This window comes from Suncus etruscus, chromosome 6, assembly GCF_024139225.1.
Source record: "Suncus etruscus isolate mSunEtr1 chromosome 6, mSunEtr1.pri.cur, whole genome shotgun sequence".
In the NCBI taxonomy this organism is placed as follows: Eukaryota; Metazoa; Chordata; class Mammalia; order Eulipotyphla; family Soricidae; genus Suncus; species Suncus etruscus.
In genome coordinates, this window is record NC_064853.1 from 60,599,394 (window position 1) to 60,626,511 (window position 27,118).

Genomic DNA, 27,118 nt, shown 5'->3' on the forward strand with positions numbered 1-27,118 from the left:
TTCATTTTACCCTTTTTTTCCCTTTATTTAAACATCTTGATTCCAAATATGATTGTGATTAGGTTTCAGTCATGTAAAGAACACCCCCCTTCACCAGTGAAACATTCCCACCACCAATGTCCGAAATTTCCTTCCATCCCACACCACCCCCACCTGTACTCTACACAGGCTTTCTAGTTCCCTCATTCATTCACTTGATTATGGTAGAGTTCTCAGTGTAGTTATTTCTATAACTGCACTCACCACTCGTGGTGAGCGTCATGAAATGAGCTGGAAGTTCCAGCCCTGCCAGGAGCGATTTCCGAGCACAGAGCCAGGAGTAACCATTGAGAGCGTCCGAATGAGGCAAAAATAAATCAATAAATAAATAAATAAATAAGTAAATAAATAAATAAATAAGACTATTGTTCGCTAATGGACTTTCGATCAGGAATATCTGGCCATAGGTAAGAATCTAGGGTTTAAGTTCCCTATCACTAATGTGATGTTTTTGTTGATATATCCCTTTGGTCTGTTAATAGTTGCTTTATATATATTTTCTTCCTTCATTGTTTTGTTAATTTCTTTTGCTGGCTTATTCATTTTTGCCTTATTCATTATAGATTATCCATTCTTATTGCTTGCACCTGCTTTAGCCTTAAATTTATTGTATGTAATCTGAGTGTGGCTGTTCCCTTTTCTTGCTAACATCTACCTACATAATTGTTCAGAAAACTTTTACTTTGTACTTTTACTTTTTCTTTTCTTTTTCTTTTTTTTACAATTTTCCTCAACTTTTACCTCTTTATTATGGAAACTCAAGTGGAACTCCTTAAAAAATTGAAGGCTGGTTTTATTTTCTGATTATTTTGGACATTGTGTGTCTTTTGAGTAATGAGTTCAAATCATAGTCTTTAGTGAAATTATTGAAATAGAAAAATTTATTGCTAGTTTTCAGAGTCGATCCTGGATGGTATGGAGACTGTTTCTTTGTGCTTTGTTTGTTTGTTTGTTTGTTTTGGGGGGGCCACACCCGGTGACACTCAGGTGTTACTCCTGGCTATGTGCTCAGAAATCACTCCTGGCTTGGGGAACCATATGGGTCTCTGAGGGATCGAACCTAGATCTGTCCTAGGCCTTACCACTTGTGCCACCACTTTGACATCTCTGTGCTTTTTCTTATGTTCTTTTGTTTGTTTGTTTGTTTGTTTTTTGTCGGTGGTGGTAGATTTTGGGAGTAGGGGTGTTTTGTTTTTTAGGTAAATTTTGCTGTGCTCAGGGCTCATTCCTTGCTCTTCGCTCAGAAATCACTCTCAGTGGGCTTGGGGAAGGGAGTTAAATATAGGTTAGCTACATGCAAGGCAAGTGTCTTACCTGTTAAGTAAGTACCTATTGCTCTAGCCCTTGCTTTTCTTTAGTACTTTTTTTAATTAATTATGATTCATTTGTTTCATTCTTGTTTATTTCTTGTAAACATTTTATTGAGATAATCATGTTTACATCTTTTGTCTGTGTCTTGTCAATTTCTAATTAAAAGCACATAAATTTTCATTTATTTCTGTTTCCATTATTACTCTTTATTTCCCACATTTTAATATTTTAGCAACCTAATAATAATAATTCTAAATAATGTTTTTGAAGTAATAATTCCAAATAATGTTTCTTTTCCTTATGTGAAAGCCACTGTAGTATTTTCTGCAGAGTCAGTTTAATGCAATGAATTCCTTTAACTGCTGCTTGTCTTAAAACACTTTATATCCCCACTTTAGATCTTATTTTATTAGCTTCTGGATATAAAGTTCCTGGTTTAGGTCTTTTCCATTTGTCCTTTTATGTATAATCTGCAATTTTTTCTGCCTTGCCTAGTTTCTGTGAAGAAATTTGATATTAGCTTTAGAAAGATTTCTTTATATGTAATTATTTCTTTTTTTTTCCTACTTTCAGGGTTTTTTTTTTTTCTAATTTTAATTATAATCAGACATGGTCCCTCTGCCCCTTACTTCTTGGATCTAGGCTAATATTTTCTTCCTCGGTTTGTGAAAATTCTTAGCTAATATTTCTTCAAATAATAATTGCTCCTCTTTTATCTCCTTCACAAAAATCTATGAAGCAAATGCTATTCCTTTTGATATTTTCTAATAAATATCTTTATATCTTTTTTTGCTGGTGTTTTGAATGATTGTTGCTGCCTTATAATAAAACTCATACTTTCACAATAAAATATTCCAGATTTACTATTCTTTTTTTTTTTTTTTTTTTTTTTTTTGGTTTTTGGGCCACACCCTGTGACGCTCAGGGGTTACTCCTGGCTATGCGCTCAGAAGTTGCTCCTGGCTTCTTGGGGGACCATATGGGACGCCGGGGGATAGAACTGCGGTCCGTCCTAGGCTAGCGCAGGCAAGGCAGGCACCTTACCTCCAGCGCCACCGCCCGGCCCCCAGATTTACTATCCATTTACTATTCTTAAGTTGACTCTTTCTGTTCTATATGTCTTTTTCAACCACTGCGTTCTTTGGCTTTATGTTTTCATTTAAATTTTTTCAGACTTCCTCTGACATTGTAAAAGTTGTCTTTTATTGAGCTCCCTTTATAATAATTATGATAGCTGCTTTAAAATCTTCAGATTGATTAAATTTCTCTGTTGTATCGAGTTCATCCCAGGCTTTTGTCATGATCCTCTAATATGAGTGTGTTCCTGTTTATTTATTATGTCTAGCATCCAAAAAAGTCTCTCTTTTATTCAATGGTTTTCAACCAGTATTGAATTACAAGTGTAAAATGGTTGAAAAACACTGCTATACATGACAACTCTTCCAGGGTTCAAGTTACCATTATTTATGTCTAACTAGAACTACATCAATAATAAATTCACAACCATACACTGCAACTAATTTACTAACACTCTATCATCTACTTTGACTGTACACCAAAATACTGTGATTTAGTCAAAAGTTTTTATTTGAACATAAGAAAACTATTTCTCTCTGTCTAAAAACTATCAAATAAAATGCAAGTGAGAGCTGAAAAATCTGAGGTGCAAGAAATCTGTGACCTAATTCCTTGACAAAATTAGGAAAACATTAAGACTCCCACAGGAAAATGAATGTAGTTCATGTTTCTCAACTCTTAAATGTTGAAAAGAAAACATTTTTTATACTCTATAATTGTTTGGAAAATACAAAGCAATTTTATGAGACAAACATTGGTCTTATTTCAAAGCAAAAAAGAAATTATAAAATAAAATAATATTAAATAATATATATAAAGAAAAAAATAGCTTGATCAAGTGGAATTTATTTCAATAATGAAAGCATAGTTTAGTATAGCTAATCAATATATGTTATACACACATCAATGACAGAATATAAAAATCATATGACCATTTCAATTGACACAGAAAAGCACTTGATAAAATTAAATATCTTTTGTGATTTAAAAAATTAAAATAGAGAAGCAGCATACATTAATATAATAAAGGCCATATATTATAAGCCCACAATCAATATCACACTCAAATATAAATAATCAAAGAATATACACTTTCATTACTGCTATTCAATAGCATTGGTATTCCTAGCCAGAACATTTAGACATAAATATTAAAACCATACTAGTTATAATAAAGAAATTAAACTTTTTCTATTTTTATATATGCTGTTATGTAAAAAAAAATCCTAGATATTTGTGAAAATTTATTTAAAAGAATAAACAAATATAGTAGAGATATAGTCTATAAAATTAATATTTTAAATTTGTCATTTCTAGAATCAACTCATAAACTAATAAGATGAAAAATAAAATGCATTATTTATAGCCTCACTGAAAATAATTAACTACCTTGAAATAAATTTAGTCAACAAAAGGAAATACCTAAAATGAAAAACTATAAAATGTTGTTAAATGTATAGAAAACACTGATGAAGGGGGTTTACTTTTATGACTGAAAACCAACTACAAATATGTGTGTAATCATGATGCTTAAATAAAAAAATATAAAGAAAACAAATAAAAAATAGATATGATAGGTTGAAAGAATCAATATTGTTAAAATAGCAGTATATTTAAAGTAAAATTTAAATTAAATGTGATCACTATCAAAATCCAGTGATCTTTGTTAATAAAATAGAACCATAAAATTATAACATTTATTTGAACGTACAAAGTACTCTTGAAAAAAATATGGGTATATCATGGTCCCTGAATTCAAACCATACTATAAAGTGATAGAAAAGAGCTTGGTGTTGAAATTAAAATATACAGATCAATGGAGCAAAACTGAGAGACTAGAAATAAACCCATACAAAAATAAGCAATTAATATAATGTAGAAACTGGTAGCTTACACAAGAGAAAAACATATCCTTCAATAAGTGTTGTTGGGAATATAATTAAATATAAAATAATAGAGACAGTATGAAAGTTTTTACTTTTTAATAGTTTGAGACTCAGCACCACATGGATCCCTGAACATCACTGAGCACCACCTGAGTGGTCTGGATTATCTATCCCTGGCACGCAGAACCCAAGCAGCCCTGCATTCTCCTGCTCTTGCATTGAATCACCAATCTGGGTGACAAATAATTGAGGGAAGTGGCCCCATGTCTCCCTGAGGCACCATTTTGGAGATCCTTCCAAAATTAATGTAAAGAAAAAAGGTATTTGTACATCCAACAAAACAATGGACATAAAACTCAACAACAAAACCCCAAACAACCCAACTGATATATGAGCAAAGGATCCAAGTAGATAATTCTCCAAATAAGACATACAAATATCCAATAGTCACATACAAATTCATTCATTGAGTCTAATTATTTAGTAAATCCAAATTGAAACAAGGATGTATTTTGCTACCGTAAGAATAGCTATTCTTGCAAGTATAGCACAAAAATTGGTGAAGCATTCCATATTTTTCCATAAATGATGCAGTGAAAGATTTGTAATGCACTTTGCTCACAATAAAAATTTATTAAAAAAAAAGAATAGCTATTCTTTACCAAAAAATGAGACAAAAGTTGGAGTAGATATGGAAAAAGGAAAAACCACTGTACATTATTAGTGAAAATATACTATATATAGTCATTATAAAAGCTTAATAGATTTATAAAAAATAAATGTATACATTTAATATAATCTAGTTCATCTATTTCTGTATATTTATTACCAAATGCAATCTGCCTAATTTTTATACATACACTGTGTGTTTACTGAAGCATTATTTATGATAGGTATGAATAAAATAACTCAATACAGATGATCAAATAAAGCATGATATATACACACAATGGAATTCTAGTCAACTATGAGTAGTTGAACTCTATATGTATTAAAATGAGTGAACCTAGAGGATATTAAGTTTACTGAAATATAGCTAATGGAAAAAAATCACTTGCTTCCATATAGAAAAAGCAAACAAATTCTTAAAGTAATTTTTCTTGGGCAGGAGAGATAACGTGGAGGTAGGGCATTAGCCTTGCATGCAGAAGGACAGTGGTTCCAATCCTGGCATCCCATATGGTCCCCCATGCCTGCCAGAAGCAATTTCTGAGCATAGAGCCAGGAGTAACCCCTGAGACCTGCTGGGTGTGACCCAAAAACAAACAAACAAATTTTTTTTTTTTTATTTTTGGGTCAAACCTGGGATTCAACCACCATGCCGGATTCAAATCACCATCCGTCCTGGAACGGCTATATGTAAGGCAAACACCCTACTGCTATGCTATTTCTTCAGGCCTAAACTAAATTCTTAAAAGTCAAACTCTATGAACAATCAATGATTGCCAGATGGGTAGTCAGAAAGAAGGTAAAAAAAACTGTGAAAACTAAGTTAATTGCATGGAAAAAAGATAGAGTTACATATTTAATTATGAGCTTAATGATTTACTCATACAACATTTTAATAATGATACACATCAGAAAATTTTGTATCTTAAAGTTCAGTGTTACTTCTAAAATATTTTTAAAAGTGAGAGGCCAGAAAAATACTTAGAATGATTGTAGATAAATTTGAAGACACCAGTTTCAATACAATAATAATGGAAGACTTCAACACTACTCTCATACCTTAATAAGTCAATTAAGCTAACACTTGACAAGGATGTACTGGCTCTTAAGGAAGAAACAGAAGGGAATGGCTTAATAATATAGGACTCTACATCCATAGAGACTTGGATACACATTCTTCTCTAATGCATATGAAACATTCTCAAAGATAGACCACATGCTGGGCCATAAAACACAACTCTATAATATCAAGAGGATAGAAATTATTTCTACTACCTTCTCAGACCACAATGCAATAAAAATAAAAGTGAATTAAAGGGGGCCGGTGAGATAGCATGGAGGTAAAGTGTTTACCTTCCATGCAGATGGATGGTGGTTCAAATCCTGGCATCCCATATGGTCCCCCGTGCCTGCCAGGAGCTATTTCTGAGTGTAGAGCCAGGAATTACCCCTGAGCACTGCCGGGTGTGACCCCCCCACAAAAAAAAAAGAAGTAAATTAAAAACACACTGAGAAATAACTTTAAAACCTGGAAATTAAATACCTTACTACTAAACAACCAGTGGGTGAAAGATGAAATCAAAGAGGAAATCAAAGAATTCCTAAAAGCAATGAGAATAAAGACACGAATTAGGAGTTGGAGCTGTGGTGCAAGCAGTAGGGCATTTGCTTTACATGCACAGACCTAGGACAGCCCGCGGTTTGATCTCCCAGCATCTCATATGGTCCCGTGAGCCAGAAGCGATTTCTGAGTGCATAGCCAGGAGTAACCCTGAGCATTACCGGGTGTGGCCCAAAGACAAAACAAACAAACAAAAGATATGAATTATCAGAATTTGTGGGACACAGTAAAAGCAGTATTAAGAGGAAGATTTGTAGCTTTGCAAGCATTAATCAGGAAGGAAAAAAAGGCTTACTTAAATAACTTAATGGCACAGCTTAAGAAATTGGAATATGAGTAACTAAATTAGTTCAAACTAGAAAGGTGGAAGGAAATAATAAAACTTATATTAGAAATTAATGAACTGAACATCCAAAAAGTAATCCAAAAGATCAAGGAAAGTGAGAGTTGTTTCTTTTGAAAAAAAAAAAAACCAAGATTGACAAACCATTAGCAAGAATCACAAAGAAACAGAGAGATACTTAATAAACAGAATCAGAAACAAAAAGGGGGTATAACTACAGACACTATAGAAATTCAAAGGGTAATCAAAGATTACTTTGAGAAACTTTTTGCACAAAACAAGATAACTTTGAAGAAATGAAAAAAATTTTGACTCTTATAACCTTCCAAGTGTGAATCAAGATGATCTGGAACACCTGAACAGACCTATCACTATTGAGGAAATTGAAATGGCAAACAAAAGATTTCCCAAAAACAAAAGCCCAGGACCAAATGATTTTACTAGCGAAGTATTTCAAACCTTTAAAGAGTACCTATTATCAAATCTTTTCAAACTCTTCCAGGAAATTGGAAAAAACAGAAACACTCCCAAATAGTTTCTATGATGTTTTATCACCTTGATACTAAAAGCAGACATCACAAAAAAAGAAAAGAAACATCACAAAAAAAGAGAATGATAGGCCCATATTCTTGATGAACACAGATACAAATATCCTCAAAAAATTCTAGTAAATATAACCTATCAACTTTTCAAGAAGATTGTACACCATAACCATGTAGGATTCATTCCATAATAAACCATATCAATAAAAGGAAAAACAAAAACAATATGATATCAATAGATGCTGAGAAAGCATTTGAAAAAGTCCAACAACTGTGCATGACAAAAAAAACTCAACAAGATGGGAACTTTAGGAACTTTTCTAATTATAGTCAAAGCCATTTATTACAAAACTATTGCAAGCATTATACTCAATGGGGGAACTTTAAAATTTTTCCTTTGGTATAAGACAAAGTTGCCTCCTCTTACTAATTTTATTCAATATAGTACTGCAAGCACTTGCAAGAAAAAGACTTCAAGGGTATCTATATAGGAATGGAAGAAGTGCTTTCACTGTTTGCAGATCTAGAAAATAAAGTATTAGAAAATCATGAATAATTTATAAAAATGATTCTAGAAACAATAGACTGTATAATAAAGTGCAGACTACAAAGTGAATGAAAAAATCCATGACTTTTCTATACACAAATATTGAATGAAAAAAAAGAAAAGATATTCCCATTGTGAATAATCCCATTCATAATTGTGCCTCAGAAAATCAAGTTCCTTCGACTCAATTATATAAAGAAAACTACAAAACACTGCTTGAAGAAATAAAGGAGGACATGGCAAAATGAAAACATACCTTGATCATGTATTGGAAGAATTAACATCATTAAAATATCAATACTTCTCAAAGCACTATACAGATTTAATATAATTCCATGATAATACCAAGGACATTTTTTAAATAATTAAATCAGATTCTCCTGAAATTTATATGGAGCAATAAACATTCACAAATAGCTAAAGAAATCCTTGGCAAAAAGAAGATGGGAGGCATTACTTTCCCCAAATTTAAGCTGTACTGCAAAGCAAAGTAGTCATTAAAACAGCATGGTATTGCAATAAAAAAAGACTCTCAGATATTGAGACTTGAATATTCAAAGATAAACCCACAAGGTTTATGATCAATTAATTTTTGATAAAGAAGCAAAAAATACAAAGTAGAGCAAGAAGAACCTCTTCAACAGTTCTGGGAAAACTGTTTAATAACATGCAAAAAGATTAACTCAGACTACTCTTTAATGCCATGCACAAAAGTCAAGCAAAGTTGAATAAAGAAAGCCAGAGTGATAACACAGCAGATAGAGAGCATTTGCCTTGCATGTAGATGACCTGGGTTTGATCTCCAGCATCCTATATGGTCCCCAAGCCTGACAGACTAATTTAAGAGCACAGAGCCAGTAGAAATCCCTGAGCACTTCCAGGTGTACTCCCTAACATAAAAGCCACACACACAAACAAAACCCCAATAACAACAAAAAAGAATAAGGACCTTGATATCAGACCTGAACCCATAAGAAACATTGAGGGAAATATAGGCAGAACAGTCTGTGACATTGAAGCTAAAGGCATCTTCAAGTATAAAACACCACTGTCTAAGTAAGTAGAAGCAAAGATAAACAAATGGGACCAGATTAAACTGACAAACATCTGCACTTCAAAGAAAACAGTGACTAAGATACAAAGGCTACTGACCAAATGGGAGAAACTATTCAACAAATACTTATCGGATAAGGAGTTAATATCTAAGATATCAAAGACACTGATAGAAAATACCAAGAAGGAAAAAAAATCTAACCTCATTAAAAAAATGAAAAGAAATAAACAGACATTTCCTCAAAGAAGAAACATTGATGGCCGAAGACACATGAAAAGTGTTCCACATTACTAATCATCAGAGAGATGCAAATCAAAACAAAATAATGTACCATCTCACACCACAAAGAATGGCACACACAGCAATGAACAAGAACAACCAGTACTGGAATTGATGCAGGAAGAAAGAGATTCTCAATCACTGCTGGTAGGAATGCAGACTAGTCCAGCCTTTCTAAAAAACAATATGGATATTCCTCAAAAAACTAGAAATTGAGCTCCCATATGATCCAGTAAAACCACTTCTAGATAAGTATCCTAAGAATATAAAAACACAATACAAAAATGCCCTATGAACTCCTATTCCATCCAGTACTATTTACAATAACCAGAATGTTATTACAATAACCAGGTGTCCCACAACAGATGAGTGGTTAAAGAAACCATGGTACATCTACACAAAGGAATACTACACAGCTGTTAAGTAAAATGAATTTATGGGGGAGAGGAGCAGGGGAAGGGGCCGGGCAGATATCTGGCTTCCGGTTCCTTGATCCTGGAGGCCAGCTTTTCCCAGGTATGGGGTTAAGGGACACCCCATGTTGGAGGCCTACTCCCCAGCTTGGGAGGTGCTGGGAGGCTTGGCAGGCCTCCAGCTGTTCCCCTATTTCTCCCCTGGACTCTAGGCCTTGCCTGAGTGTCACCTCGGGTGGCCTGATGTGGGTTCCAGGTGGACTCTATTAGGGGTCCCCAGGCTTCCCCCCTCCCTACTCTAAGGGGGAGTAGCAGGGGGAAGGGCTGGGCAGATATCTGGATTCTGGTTCTTTGATCCTGGAGGCCAGCTCTTCCCAGATATGAGGTTAGGAGACACCCTATGCCGGAGGCCTACTCCCTAGCTTGGGGGGTGGTGGTGGTGATGCTGGGAGGCTTGGCAGATCTCCAGCCATTCCCCTATTTCTCCCCTTTTACTCCAGGCCTTCCCTGGTTGCCAGCTCAGGTGGACTCTACAGTGGTCCTCAGCTTTCCCCCTTTCTATCCCTACACTAATGGGGGGACGCATGGGGTGGAAGGTTGGCCGATGCACCACTGGTGTATGTCATGACATTCACTGGTATTTTTTTTCTCATTGGTCTCCATTTTAAAAACCACAGGGGATGTGTACCATATATATTCAGAATAAAAATGGGAGGAGGGAGTCTCACGCTGGGAAGAGACCAGTTCATGCGGGGATACCATATATATTCAAAATAAAAATGAGAGAATGGACTCTCAGGCTGGGAAGAGACCAGTACTCTTTTCCTACCTGTTTACTCTCAGTGGCCTCTTGGCCTTTTTCTTCCTTCATTGTATAACTGTGTTTGCTACCATACTAGGTTTCTGATTATTTCCCACAAACAGTGACTGTCTTAAGTTAGATTGTTTGTTTTCCCTACTTTTTATCTTTTCTCCTCTTTGTGAACTGTTCAATAAGGTATTTTGGTGAAAGAGTCCCTCTTTATCTTTCCTTCTCTTTGTTATTTGTTAAATAAGGAAGTTTGTAGAAGTGTCCCTCCATTTAACGTTTATATAAGAACCAAGTCAATTGGATTGTTGGACTTGTTCTAGCATCCCCATAGGCACCAATCTCGCCATGTGATACTGTTCTTCCTTTGCATAGGCACAATTAAATGGGAAATTATATGCAACACGTTCTTATCTTATAGAGATGGGAACACACAAATCTTGTAATGCAGTAGGACCTTACACCCTGAACATTGTCATAAAGACCTGGCTCATGTCTTGAAAAAATGGGCATTGTCCATTTACTCCTGAACCAGGGATGCCATCTACAAAACAACCATGGTTGTGTACTACATCACCTGAATGTAATCCTCTACCAGGGAAGATCCTACCACTGCTCTGGCATAGACCTATTTAACAGAGACTTTCCTTTAACACCCAGAGAACTTAACAACAATAACAACCTGCTTTAAAGACTGAGCTCTCTGCATCACCCTCTAATTGTGAGCGAAACTAAAAGTGCTTCGCATCATCCTGACTCTTATATAGGATATGGACATATTCCGAGATCCTTGGCTACAGAAACCTGACACCAACAACAATGACTGTGTGAAAAATAAAATTGTATTGGCACTACAGACAATGACTTGGGTTGGACAACCTAATATGCCTGAAGCTTAGAGTTGGTCTTATGCCAAAAAACTTCAGGGTTAAGGTCTCTTTGTATTTAGGCCAAGGCTTTTTCTTTCCATATCCCCTATATTTTGCTGGGCCTATGCAAACAATTTTCACACTAACACAGTCTTTGCTGTGCTCCTTTGACTCATTCTTAATGAATTACTTTATTATGATCAATTGTGTCAACAATACTACAGCTTTTTTTTTTTTTGTTTTTTTGGGCCACACCCATTTAATGTTCAGGGGTTACTCCTGGCTAAGCGCTCAGAAATTGCCCCTGGCTTGGGGGGACCATATGGGACGTGGGAATCAAAACTGCAGTCCTTTTTTGGCTAGCGTTTGCAAGGCAGAAACCTTACCTCTAGCGCCACCTCGCTGGCCCCAATACTATAGCTTTTAATGTTAAGGGAGTTGCATAAATTTTGTGGCTTTGAATTGCTTTGTGTAAGAAATATTATAATGTACTACAATCTGGGGGCTTGAGGGACAAAGTAAATGTACATGTTAAAATAAATAAAAAATACACAATAAAAATGAACTGTAAAAACAAAGAAAAATGAATTATGAATTATGTTTATACATGGATGAACATGGAGAGTCCTATGTTGAGTGCAATGACTCAGAAGAAAAGGGATAATATAATCTCACTCATCTGTGGTATGTAAGAAAACTTAAAGACAGAATGACAATAATATTCACGGACAATAAAGATGAAGGTCAGAAGGTGCAGCCCAGGGTAGAAAGCTTGCCACAAAGAGCAGTGAGTGCAGTTAGTAGAGAAAGATTCACTATGACAATGATAGTTGGAGTTTATCATTCTGGACAAGAACTGCTTGCTGAAAGGTGATAGTGACATGCATTATCAAAGAGAGAGAGAGACAGAGACAGAGAGAGACAAAGAGGAGAAGCAGAGAGAAAGAGAGGAAACAAAAAGCCTGCCTCAGAGGTGGGTCGAGTTATGGGAGTGGAAGGGAAATGGGGGGCATTGATGGTGAAAATGGTGCACTGGTGAAGAGTAGTATACATTCTATGATTGAAACTCAACTATAAACAATTCTGTAATCACAGAATTTTTGAATAAATTTTAAATAAAGCAAAAAGAATATTTTTAGAGGAAAAAATTTTTAAATAACATTAACCTTTTATTTCAGAACTATTAATAAAAACAGAGGTTTATCCTTATCAGAGAATGGAGCATGGAAATATTAAATTAAAAAATTTAAATTTTCATAATCAATTAAAATGGAGGTTTAATATAGACATCATTGCCATGAAAAGATTAAGTTAAAATTTTAGGAGACGAAGCAGTGGCGCAGCGGTAGGGTGTTTGCTTTGCATGCGGCTGACGTAGGGCAGACCGCGGTTCAATCCTCCGGTATCCCGTATGGTCTCGCAAGCCAGGAGCAATTTCTGAGTGCATAGCCAGGAGTAACCCCTGAGTGCCACCGAGTGTGATCCAAAAACCAATAATGAAAGAAATAAAGAGAGAAAGGAAGGAAGGAAGGAAGGAAGGAAGGAAGGAAGGAAGGAAGGAAGGAAGGAAGGAAGGAAGGAAGGAAGGAAGGAAGGAAGGAAGGAAGGAAGGAAGGAAGGAAGGAAGGAAGGAAGGAAGGAAGGAAGGAAGGAAGGAAGGAAGGAAGGAGAAAGGAAGGAAGGAAGGAGAAAGGAAGGAAGAAAGAAAGAAAGGAAGGAAGGAAGGAAGGAAGGAAGGAAGGAAGGAAGGAAGGAAGGAAGGAAGGAAGGAAGGAAGGAAGGAGAAAGGAAGGAAGGAAGGAAGGAGAAGGAAGGAAAGGAAGGAAGGAGAAGGAAGGAAGGAAGGAGAAAGGAAGGAAGAAGAAAGAAAGAAAGAAGAAAGAGAGAAAGAGACAGAGAGAAAAAGAAAGAAAGAAAGAAAGAGAGAGAGAGAGAAAAGAAAGAAGAAAGAAAGAAAGAAAGAAGAAAGAAAGAAAGAAAGAAAGAGAAAGAAAAAAGAAAGAAAGAAAGAAAGAAAAAAAGAAAGAAAGAAAGAAAGAAAGAAAGAAAGAAAGAAAGAAGAAAAGAAAGAAAGAAAGAAAGAAAGAAAGAAGAAAGAAAGAAAGAAAGAAAGAAAGAAAGAAAGAAAGAAAGAAAGAAAGAAAGAAAGAGAAAGAAAGAAAGAAAGAAAGAAAGAAAGAAAGAAAGAAAGAAAGAAAGAAAGAAAGAAAGAAAGAAAGAAAGAAAGAAATTCTGGGGCTGGGCGGTGGCGCTGGAAGTAAGGTGCCTGCCTTGCCTGCGCTAGCCTAGGACGGACCGCGGTTCGATCCCCCGGCGTCCCATATGGTCCCCCAAGAAGCCAGGAGCAACTTCTGAGCGCATCATAGCCAGGAGTAACCCCTGAGCGTCACAGGGTGTGGCCCAAAAACCAAAAAAAAAAAAGAAAGAAAGAAAGAAAGAAATTCTAAAATATTTGTATTTAAGTATTTAAATATTTGTGTCAAGTAATTAAAAATAATACCTTAAAGTTATTAATATGATTGTTACATAAAAGTCTATAATAAATGTTTATTGAAAGTTGTGAAGAGGGACTCAAAATAACTTTTTTTACAATCTAATTTAAAAATTCTTTCACTCACAGAATAATCTCTCTCGTCTGGGGGATTAAAAAAAAGACATCTTGGTAAATAATACTAGAGACAATAGAGATAAAGTTTATTAGGACCAGCTCATGATCTGAAACTTACCTCAAAGAATGGTGAGTGCAGTTAGAGAAATAACTACACCAACAACTATCATGACAATGGTAGTGAGTGAAAGAAATAGAATGTCTGTCTCAAAGATAGGCAGGTGATGGAGAAAGAGGGAGATGGGGGGCATGGTGTGCATGAAGGTTTCACTGGTAAAAAGGGGTGTACTTTTCATGACTGAAACAAAAAACATACAAACATGTTTGTAACTATGGTACTTAAATAAAAATAGATAAAAAAGAAAAGGAAAGAAAAAGAAATTCTGTACTAATTTTCCCCAAAATCCATTTTTCCCACAAGGTGGCGCCCACTGTCAGTTCTTTACTTTCTTTACTGAGCTTTTCTTCCCAGTGACCCAGGGTTTCTTGTTTGCAGTGAAAGAAGCAGATTCATTTTGTTCTTTTTCACCTTTTTGTTGGACTGCTACACGTTTCTTTATATATAAAAAAAACTGGAATATCCTCTGATCCCAAAAAGAGTCTATTTTAAATAAAGCAGTAAAAATACTTTTAGAAGAATTTTTTCTTAAAATAACATTAACCTTTTATTTCAGAACTTTTGAAAAAAAAAAAAAGGTTTATCCTTATCAGAGAATGTAGCATGAAAATTTTAAATGACAAAATATAAGAGGAAACCTATACGTGTCTCCAAAGTAATTAGAAAATTTTTTATGCTTTCTTAAATTATATTTCTGCTCTCTGAATTACAAAATAATAGTAAAAAATCTCAGCAATTTAAAGTGAATAAGTAAAGAATGAGAAAGATTAGTAAAGGAAAAATGAAAATGAGAAATAAATGACTCATAGCAAAAATACTTGGAACAATCTTTGTTGCAGTGAAGTGGTAAAAATGGAATTCTCATTCACTGCTTGTGAGATTATTGTCTGGTTCAACCCCTATGAAAAAAAGAATGGAAGGTCCTCACTAAGCAACATATTATTCAAAAATTTTACTTTGGGGTTTCTATTTCCAGGATAGAAATACATTCATTCAAAAAATGTATACATAGTACTATTCATCACAGCACTCAGTGCATAGATAAGTGGGGAATCAACCTAGATCTCCAACAACAAAAGAGTTGAGCATGAAGATGTAGCACATATATACATTGAAATTAAATAGATCTATGAGATGATGTGATTATGCAATCTTCTGAAACATAGATGGAACAGAAGGCAAGGAACTATAGAGTCTAAACAGGGATTATAATCACAGTCAGACTCCATGTTAGTAGTTTCTTGCAGCCTTGTCTGATAGCAGTACAGGTGATGTCATATTGTATAGCAATCTCCTCAGTTATAGAACTTGAGATTATTTCCCTGAAGAGAAATTCACCCATCCACAGCAAATAGTTGAGTTGCCTGAAAGCATATAGGTAATCATCAAGTGCTTATTTTAGCAGAAAAATAGTCCTAATAATAGTCCACACCTGACTGCTAGCAAACCGTTCTACCTCTCTAGACAGAGAATACCTTATGAATCCCCCAGAGCATAAGTTAGCAAGGTGACCCTACGGTCTCCTGCACTCCCTTGCTAGCTTATGAGCAATAAAACCGCTTTCTAGTATTTTGTCACCAAATAAAACTGAGGTCCCAGGAGCTAGAGGGTGGCACAAGTCATAGGGCATCTGCTGTGCATACGCTAACCTAGGACAAATTGTTGTTTGATCCCCCAGCGTCCCATATGGTCCCCCAAGTCAGGGGAGATTTCTGAGTGCATAGCCAGGAGTAACCCCTGAGCATCACCAGGTGTGGCCCAAAACCAAAATTAAAAAAGTTAAAAAAAAAAAAAAAAAAAAAAACACTGAAGTCCCAACCTTCTGTTAAGAGCCTTAATCTCAGAACAACAGTTCTGCCTAGTAGTCAGGGAAACTACTAAAGAAGCATAAATTCACTGGTAGCATTCCAGCAGCATACTGGAACTTGGTTCCAGATACCACATAGTACTCATGATTTTTAATTCCTAGTGGAATTATAGGTTTTTTTCATGATCTGTACACCATGCTATTAGGCACTCATAACATCTAAACTTAGTTTGCTATCTGGAGCCAATAAATCTCTGCATTAAGTATTCTTCTGGGCAGTAATAACCTTCAAACATTAGTCACTTACCAAGTCATCTCAATCTCATCATTCAGCCTTTTCAGGGCATTTACAATAGCTAATTTGTAGTAGTTAACTCTTGAACTCATAACCTCACAACTGCTTGAGACTTGAGATGGTGAAACCCTAGCTTCAATATGAACTCCCACTTCATGATATAAAGCTTACCACAAAGATTGATGAGTGTAGCTAGAGAGAAATAACTACACCAACAACTATCATGACAATTAGAATAGAATGCCTGTCTAGAATACAGGCAGGTGATGGGGGAGGACGAAGATGAGGTGAATTGGTGGTGGGAAGGTTGCACTGGTGAAGGGGAGTGTACTTTTAATGACTGAGACTCAAATACACACATGTATGTAATCATGTTGCTTAAATAAAATATTTTTAAAAATGTACTCCCAGTTTAAATTCTTGTACAAACTCTAGAAGACAATGTCATGATACAATCAAAGTATTTAATTAAAAAGATCTTCAATCATGAATACTTCATCAAAGTAATCATTACAAATTGAATGGTTAATAAAATGTGTTTCTGACAAATAACCAGTAATTTGAAGCCCACAGAATATTTTGAAATATCTTCTACAAAAGGAAATGAAATTCTAGTTGGAAGTAAGCATATTAACATAAAACATGGAAAGTATAAAATATCACTAGAAATTAATAGTACTAACTTTTTTAATTTGTCCAAGAACATAATTCATTAATAAAAAGTAGAGAGTGTGGGCTTGAGCGATAACACGATAGCAAATGCCCTACATGCAGCTGATCCAGGTTCAATCCCTGGCTTAGCATATGGCTGTCCAAGCCTTCCAGGAGTAATTTATGAAGCATAAACAGGAGTAATCCCTGAGGCCCCCCCCAAAATTCACAAAGTGGCAAATTAAACCAGAAAACAAATCCAACTTTCTGATATCAAAAGGAGACATACTATCATTGATGAATGTAAGATCACAGTAAAATGTTAAAATGTGGTCAGACAAACAAACACAGGCCTTAAAATAAGATAGGGACAACCATACTTATATCAGATAAAATAAATTTTAATCTAAAAAGGGTAGCAAAAAGTATGGCAGGACATTATGTAATGATGTAAAGATAAATGCATCATGAGGATATGGTACTCATTATAATATATACACCAAAGAAGTACCAAAGAAGAGCTGGGCTTATTAGACATTTTCAAAATTCCTCATACCACTTTATTGTGCCATAACATTGTCTTATAGAACTTGTGCAAGAATATGTATTTTTCTAATGCATGTAGAACATTCTCCAGAATATCCAATATGTTGGGACAAAAACAAGTATTGAGACTTCATAAAGATTGAATATATGTTTTGATTATGGTGTTATAAAACCAGAAATTAACCACTGGAAAAAATAAAAGCTGGAAATATGGAAACTAAGCAACAACTGAGTAACTATTGGGTCAATAGGGAAAGCAAAGGAAACTTAAACATTCCTGGAAAAATAAAAAAAATTTAGAAACAAGCTATCAAAATTTAAGGGACACAATACAGTTAATTACAACAGAAATAGAGAAAATTCACAGCAATTCAGGCATAAAACTGGAAAAATAAAACTCGTAATTAAGCAATCTAAACTTATACCTTAATAAATAGAAAAATAAAAACCTAAACTAAGTGAAGGAAGGAAATAACAAAAATCAATGTGAAAGTAAACTAAATAGAAAAATTTTTATGTTTATCTATTTTTATCCGATTCAAGTTTTTTAATTATCAATTTTATTTATTTATATATTCTATAGAGTGCCAAGGTCTCATACATGACAACCATTAGCTTTACTACCAAATTATATCCTTGGACTCTTTCTCTTTAATTTTATGTCATGCCAGAGAATGATTGTTTAATACTTTAGAAGAACTAGATTTATTTTTATTAATAAATGTACAAACCTTATGTTTTTATTTTAGAATCAGTGGCTACTGTTTTATTATATTTCTTTGCTTTATCTTGAAGATTTCCCTAATATATACCACTCCTAGGGATATACCCTAGGAACACAAAAATACAATACAAAAATGTCTTCCTTACACCTATATTCATTGCAGTGCCAGACTCTGGAAACAACCAAGATGCCCTTCAACAAATGAAATACTAAATAAACTGTGGTACATATACACAATGGAATATTATGCAGCCATCAGGAGAGATGAAGTCATGAAATTTTCCTACACATGGATATACATGAAATCTATTATGCTGGGGCTGAAGAGATAGCATGGAGGTAAGGCATTTGCCTTTCATGCAGAAGGTCATTGGTTCAAATCCCTGCATCCCATATGGTCCCCCAGTCTGCCAGGAGCGATTTCTGAGCATGGAGCCAGTAGTAACTCCTGAGCGCTGTTGGGTGTGACCCAAAAACCAAAAACCAAAAACCAAAAAAAAAAAAAATGAAATCTATTATGCTGAATGAAATAAGTCAGAGGGAGAGAGGTAGAAGCAGAATAGATCTCTAGATACAGAGGTCTGATTTTATCACCCAGGACGAAGCAGAAGTCTTCCACACACCACAAAAGCACCAAGGGGAGAGTAAATGAACCTGAAAGGAGTCTATAGTTAATCCCATGACAATATGCTTCAAGGGTGGAGAAACCCTGTTTCTCTTAGGCCAAGGGAATTCCTTTTCAAATGACCCCAATATTTACTGTGCCTGTGCAGGAGGGAAGAAAAGAGAAAAAAAAAGGCAAAAAGCACAATTTTTTTTTATTTATTTATCTAGTTTTTGCTGATTTATTTGTCTTGGTATGGTTATTGAAGTTGTTGTCTCCGTTCATATTTTTTTTCTTCTTTTCTTCCTTTATGTGCTCTGCCATGTTTTTTATCTCAAGATCATGGTCTTTATGTGGTGCTTATCTTTATTGTTGGAGTGTTCACTGGATGTTTTATTTGGCACCTCTTTTTGTACAGTTGTGGTGTTCCACCTCCTTTTTCCCCTTCGTCTCTCAAAACTAGGATGAGAGCTTCCAGAAGGACTCCGCCCATTTTTGGCGTATTTGATTTTTCCCCCAGTTTATTATTTTTCTCTTCTTCAAACAAAACCACATAACTTGAACTATCTAGTCCCGCCTCCCAACTAGAGTGGGAAATAAGGGAGGTACCAAGACCAAACAAGTGTAGGACCACTAAGTGGTTAGCTAAGCACAGAGGGACCACTTATTCTGGCAGCCCCGGGGTTGAGGGAGGAGGATATGGGAGGTTGGACGGGAACAGAGGTGGAGGGAGAACAATTCAGTGTTGGGAATTCCCCTGATTTTATGTTAATATGTACCTAAAATATTATTGTCAATGATATGTAGGCCACTATGATTAAAATAAAAATAATATTAAAAATAAGAATAACAAAAAAAAAAGAAGCCGAATAGTCTCATTCATCTATGGGTTTTAAGAAAAATAAAAGACATTCTTGCAATAATTCTCAGAGACAAAAGGGAGGCAGGCTGGATGGTACAGCTCATGACATGAAGCTCACCACAAAGAGTGATGAGTACAGTTAGAGAAATAACTACATTGAGAACTATCATAACAAAGTGAATGAATGAGGGAAGTAGAAAGCCTGTCTAGATTACAGGTGGGGGTGGGGTGGAGAGGAGGGAGAATTGGGGTATTGATGATGGGAATATTGCACTGGTGAAGGGGGGGTGTTCTTTACATGACTGAAACCCAACTACAATCATATTTGTAATCAAGGTATTTAAATAAAGATATTAAAAATTTTAAAGAACAAAATAGAAATTTAAGACAGTAGAAAAGATCAGTGTAGCAAAGAGCTGATTCTTCAAAGTAAGAAATAAAATTGAGGCTTTTCTGCCCAAAACAGCCAAGAAGATGCCATCGAGCACAATCTCCAGGGCCCAAACCCAGAGAGCCTTATATAAGACTATTGCCTTTCTCACTGTTTGCTTTTCTGTCCAAGATAGTCAAGAAGACCCCATAGAACACAATCTCCAGTGCTCAAACCCATAGGGCCTTTAAAATAGACTGCTGCCTTGCTCCCTGTCTGTTTTTCTGCCTGAGACAGTCAAGAAGACACCATCAAGCATAATCCCCAGGGCCCAAACCCGGTGAGGGCCCCAATCAATAAGGTGGGTGCAGAAGAGATTGGAAAAGAGCCTTAAAGCAAATGATCAATGAATAAACTACTCAAAAGATGTGAACAGATGAAAATAGATGTCTTTGATAAACTCAACAGAAACAACATAGGAATCATTGGAGTCTCAGAGACTCAGGAAGAGAATATTAAGGAGTTGAAGGAAGTGTGAGAAGAGGAAGGAGGAGAAGAATAAATAGAAAAAAGAAGAGGAAATAAAAGGCAGAGGAGGAAGAAGAGGACAAAGAAGAAAAGAAGAAAGAAGTGGAAGAGGAAGGAAAAAAGAAGAGAAAGAAAGAAGAAAAAGAAGAGAAGAAAAAGAAGATAAGAAAAAAGGGGGAAGAAGAGGAGAAGAAAGAAAAAAGAGGAAGAAGTAGAAGAGAAGGAGGAAGAAGAAGAGGAGGAGAAAGAGAAAGAAGAGTAAGAGAAAGAAGAAGAAAAAGAAGAGAGGGAAAAAAGATAATGGACTGAAAAAAATTGGGGGGGGGCATACTCAGTGATGCTCAGGGGTTACTCCTGGCTATGTGCTCAGAAATTGCCCCTGTCTTGGGGGACAATATGGGACGCCCGAGTATTGAACCGCAGTCTGTCCTAGGCTAGCACTTCCAAGGCAGACGCTATAATTACCTCTAGCGCCATGCTTCAGCCCCTAAAATTTATTTTTTATTTCTTTTCTTTTAATAGTGTCTTTGTTTAAGTGCCATGATTATAAACATGTCTGTAGTTGGGTTTTAGTTCAAAAATAAAAAATAAAGAAACAAAATTGACTAAGCGAATGGCATTCTTCTTACATATAGCAACCCACACAGGTTCAATCCCTGCATCCCATATGGTCCTCTAAGCTTGCCAAGAGTGATTTCTAAGCGCAGAGCCAGGTGCACACCCTGAGCACCTCCAGGTCTGGGTCTAAAACCAAAACCAAAAAAAGTGTTAATGTAATATAGAAATACCAACAAAAGGAAAGATTAAAATCACATGATGATATCAATACATGCTTAAGAAAGTTTTAGACAAGGTTCACTGATTCATTCTTCATAGTTGGGTTTCAGACATACAATGAGTTAGGCTTAGTCCCACCATCAAGGTCAATCTCCTTCCACCATTTTCCCAGAGTGTGTACCAAACCACCACTCTTGTCTCTCAACAAAAATGGAGATAAGAGGAACAAACTACAGCATATTAAAGGCTACACAAGACAAACACACAACTAACATCATACTTGGTGATTAAAACTATGAAAGTATTTTCTTTAAAAATCAGTCACAACACAGACTAATAATTTTAACTCTTATTCAATATTGCATTTAACTGCTATTATTCAACATCACAAGTCCACATTAAGGCAAGAAAAAGAAATACCAAATTGAAAAACATCACTGTTTTCAGATGACAACATAATTTTAAGAAGTTAAATTCCCTTTCTAATTTCCCCAATATTTACTGTGCCTATGCAAGAAAAGAAAGAGAGAAGCACAAATTTAATTTTTTTAGTTTTGTTATTGTTGTTGTTTGTTGGGTTATTTTTTGTGCTTTGTTTTGTTTTTTTTTTTTTATTTCAGGACCATGGTTATTGTGTGGTTGTTGTCTTTGTTGCTGTGGTGCTTTTCAAGTTTTTTGTTTGATTTTTTTGTGTATTGTTGTTATGTTTTTCTTCCTTTCTTCTCTTAAATTGATATTTATAGCCTCTAGAAGGACTCTTTCCATTTTTTGCTTGTTTGATTTTTGCCTCATTTTATATTATTATTATTATTCTTTTCTTTCCTTCATAACCACATAACTTGAACCATCTTGTTCCACCTCACAAATAGAGGGGGAAATAATGGAGGGTACCAAGACCAAACAGTAGTATGAACATTAAGTAGAAATAAAAAATGATCAGACTTAAACACCAAGTCCAAAGCCAATGACAACAGAATAGATACCCAATATACAACATGCTAGACACAGAGGGGACTACATATACTAGCAGCCTGGGGATTAACAAAGGAGGATATAGGATGCATGCTGGGAACAGGGGTGGAGGGAGACAACATTGGTAGTGGGAATGCCTCTGATTCAATGTCTCTATAGACCTAAAATAGTACTGTGAAAGATTTGTAATCCACTTTGGTCAAAATAAAAATTAAAAAAGAATTATAGAGACTGGAGTGGAGGCATTTGCCTTGCATGTGCTAACCTAGGACGGATCTAGGTTCGATCCCCAGCATCCCATATGGTCCCCCAAGCCAGGATAAATTTCTGGGAGCATAGCCAGGAGTATCCCCTGAGTGTCACCTGGTGTGGCTCAAAACCCCCCCCAAAAGTTAAATTATTAATTAAAGATCTCACTAAAAAATTATTATAATCTATAACCAATATAGTAAGTGACATGTGACAAGATAAAGGTACATACACAAAAATCTTGTAATCATTGTGTTTAAATATATATATATTTAAATATACAAAACTCTGTTGCATTTCTCTAAGTAAATAATAAACTAAAAGAGAAAGAAACTAATAAAATGGTCCTTCTAAAAGAATTATGCGATCATACTATGTATCCTTTTTCTCTCATATATGTAATAGATCTCACTCATTTATTTATTGTGGAGATAGTGACATGTACACTTTTAGGTGATTAAAACTAATATCCTGGAATTCCACAAAATTGAAATGTAATGATACATTAATAAAGTAAAAATTATTTTAGGATCTCCAGGGCTTTCCCTGGGCCACATGCCTGGGCATGCCAGCGAGGTGGGTCCCTTGGAGGGGTTTGAAAGTTACCCTAGGCTTTCCCCCATTTCCCACCCGGCTTCTTAGGGTTGGGGCTTTGATCTTCTGGCCTCCCAGCTCTTGAAGCACCTCTTTCCTTCCTGGGAGCCGGGAGTCATTGCCAGCATGGGGTTTGGCAGGCCTCCACCATGGGTTCTGAGAGTTGCTCGGTTGCACTAAAGCAGTCACTGGTAAATTTCTTACCAGTCTATATGTTCAAAACAGCGTGGACACGCACGCACAATATACTTTAATAGTATAAAATAATAATAATAATAATAATCCTTGAATTATGTTTTTGTGTATGCAGAATGTCCATCTTGTACTCTGCCCTTTCGCACACCCTTACAAAAGCTCATTTTTCTCTTCTTCACATTTACCCTTTTTAACTTTGGTACCGCAGAGTCCTAGTCACAATCCAAAGTGGTGCACTGGAGTTATCAACCCCCCCAACTATTTCAAAAGGCATAAAATAGACACGTATGTCTTTTCAACATTTTATGTGTTTTCTTTGACAGCTATAACTCTTGCTGAATATTTTCTTATACAGTGACGATTTTCCCCCATTTTTTATCTTCTCTTTGTGAACTTTTCAATAGGGAATTTGTTAAAAGAGTCCCTCAGTTTAATGCTTATGTTTGAACCAAGTCACAAGTATTGTTGGACGTGTTCTTACGCCCCCATATGCACCGAAAATGCCACATGGCTTTATTTTTTGTTTGCATAGGCATATTAAAACAGGAAAATACTATACTTACAAATAAGTTCTTATCTAATAGAGATGGGAGCACACAAATCTTGCAATGCAATGGGACTTTACACCCTGAACATTGACATAATGACCTGGCACAGGCCTCAGAAGAATGGGCATTCTCCATTCACCCCTGATCTAGAGAAGCCATCTATGAAACATCCAAGGTTGTCTATAACATTACCTGAAAGCAATCCCCTACTAGGGAAGACCCTATTGCTGCTCTGACATCGACCTACTCAAAAGAGACTTCCCTTAACACTGAGAAGACTTAACATCAACAACAGCCAGCTTACTGGACAGGGCTTTCTGAGGATGCTCCACACCAGCCTGACTTTAATGTAGGATATGCAGATTCCAGGATCTTTAACACAGAAACCTGATGCCAACAATAGAGACTGCATAAAAAATAAAACTGTATTGACACTACAGACAATGGCTTGTATTGAAAAAACCAGTTTTCCTGCAACCTAGAGTTGGTCTTATGCCAGGAAACTTCAGGGGTAGGGTCTCCTTGTACTTAGGCCAAGGCTTTTCCTTTCCATGTTCCCCATATTTTGGTGGGCCTATGCAAACAATATTTGCCACTCTAATACCATTTACTGTGCTCTTTTGACTCCAAACCTTAAAAAAACACTTAAACGTTTGATGTTAACTCAAACTAATATGCATGTGCATGAAAATGTTAAAAAAAATACTATGCCTTCAATGTTTAAGGAGTCACATAAATTTCATGGTTTTAGATTGCTTTGTGTACTGCTAAGAAATGTTATAATGTGCTAAAATCTGAAGACTTGTGGACAAAGTAATTGTACATGGGTTCTGTTTTATCTTTCTTAATGTTCTTTGACTGTAAGTTCAAAATTTAGGCGTCAGCAAGAGGATTTCTTTTGAGAACTCTGTATATGGGTGATTGTCCTTCCCCTGTAACTTTACCTTATCCTCTTTCTTTGCATCATTGTTATCATAATTTAAAATAAAAAATTAAAAAAATTATTTTCAAAATCTGCCATTTGTATGGGTAAATACGGTTTTCCAAATTAATACAATAGGTAATTCTTTGTTAATGTATTTTAATATTTACATGAAATAGATAAATCCTACAGGCATAGATTTTAGAAAAAGCAAAGAGTTAAAAAATATAAGGAGAGAATCTTAATAGGTTTTAAGAAATAAAATAAAGAGTGTTTTATTCAAGAAAGGGAGTATTGGCTTTTATAATAAATAATATTATATTAGATATACAGTTTAATTGCCTTGCATTTTAAACAAGCACCTTTAATGTTTTAAGGCTAGTAATTCCCTAATCTGTTCTCTGTCTCTGGAGCCCTGTATTACTCCTTCAAATATAAATGATAGTCTAGTAAAATAAAGTATTTTTGGTTGGCATGTTCATTTCATTGAGTTTTTGTACTACGATGCTCCAAGCATCATCAGTGGGCTCCTAGAGTCACCTGAGCACAGCCAGTGACCAAGGTAATCTCTAGCACTGGAAATTCAATGGATCCTCAAATTAAACACATTTGGCAAATACTTGCCAGAGAAGGAGTCTTCTTGATCATGCCTTAGAAAGAAATATCACATACCCCTTACCCCTACCCTTATCACCCCAATTTCACCTACCACCTGCAAATGATAAATAAATAAAAGATTCTCTCATTAATAAGAATATGAGTATCTCTTTGTTTTCATGAATTTCTTTGGTCTAAAGACTTTTGTCATCAAGATACAATGAACCAAAATGCCAGAGTTTCTAGGTGCCAGTGAGGACTGTGCCAAGTAGAAATGGAGCATTGTGTCATCTGGTGTTGCCATGTCTCAAAAACAAATTCTTCAATTGTGACTAATGTTCTCAATTACAATTAAGACATTTGTTGTTGTTGTTGTTGTTGCCAATATACACAAGTGTCTTTTCAGTCTAATAAATCATGGACTATGAATTGTTTTTAAAAAAAGAAAAAAAAACTCTTCAGGGGCCGACCGATGATTGCGCAGTGGTATAACATTATCTTGCATGTGGCTAACACAGGATAGACCTTGGTTTGATCCATGGCGTCCCATATGGTCCCCCAGGCCAGGAGTGATTTCTGAGCACATAGCCAGGAGTAACCCCTAAGAATCACCAGTGTGGCCAGAAAAACAAACAAACAAAAAACTGTCCACCAGTGGCATAAATGGATAAATAGAATAAACTAGAATAAAACCCAATGGTAAGTCTTCTATCCACAGCTCACATATTTCTTCTTTAAATATCTGTGCCATATAAGTTTAGCAAGGAAAAACTAGAACTGTGTAAGTATGTGCGAAAGTGTTTATGCATGTGTGTATATCTGTGTGTGCTTGAGATGTTTACTATGAGACTAGAGTGAAACAAACTGAGATAAAGTCCAAGTGGGAACATTTATCTTACTCTTCCATTCCTGCAGCATTGGAATTGAGCTACAAGAGTAGAGAGTGCTAGATTCAAAGCTAGACTGACCTTTGGTTATTCCTAACATGCTCTGCATTGACACATATTTCTCTATTTTGGTGTTTTACTTTAGGACACTACAGAAGGGCCACCCTTAACCCAGTAAACACAGAGCTCACATTAATGAATCATTGCCTTTATGACATCAGCTGGATTTTGTCGTACTGTGATCTTGTCAACTTTTTAATATTTTAACAAGCTTCATGAAGACCCTACCTTTTCACTCCTCGACCAATTCATATGCCATTATCTTAAACTGTTCTATGAAAATCTCTCACATTGAGGTTCCCAGAGGCCTTCAATGCAGCTATATTTCAGGCCCTTCATGGATTTAAAATATATTTGGATTACATACAATATTTGTCTGTGATTTTATTTTCTCTTTTCTGGAAATCTATCTTCCTAGGCTACCCTATACACATTTGCTTTAATCCCTTTCTAGGTCTCAGTCTCCTTCATCTTTAATACCAGGTTCCCTTTCTATGTTATCATCAAAATTTATGTTGGATATCTAATAAATACTTTAAAAATCTAGGGCTTGAGATATTGTGCAAAGGATAAAGCATTTACCTAGTATGTACTTTCAGCCATGACTCTGTTTCAAATCAGAGCAGCACCTTTGGTTTGATCATCATAACCACGTTGATTGCTGGATCATCTGAGAGCCAGCTATAATCCTTGAGCACTGAGCTGGATGTGGTCTGTGAGCACCTAGGTGTGACTAAAAATAAATA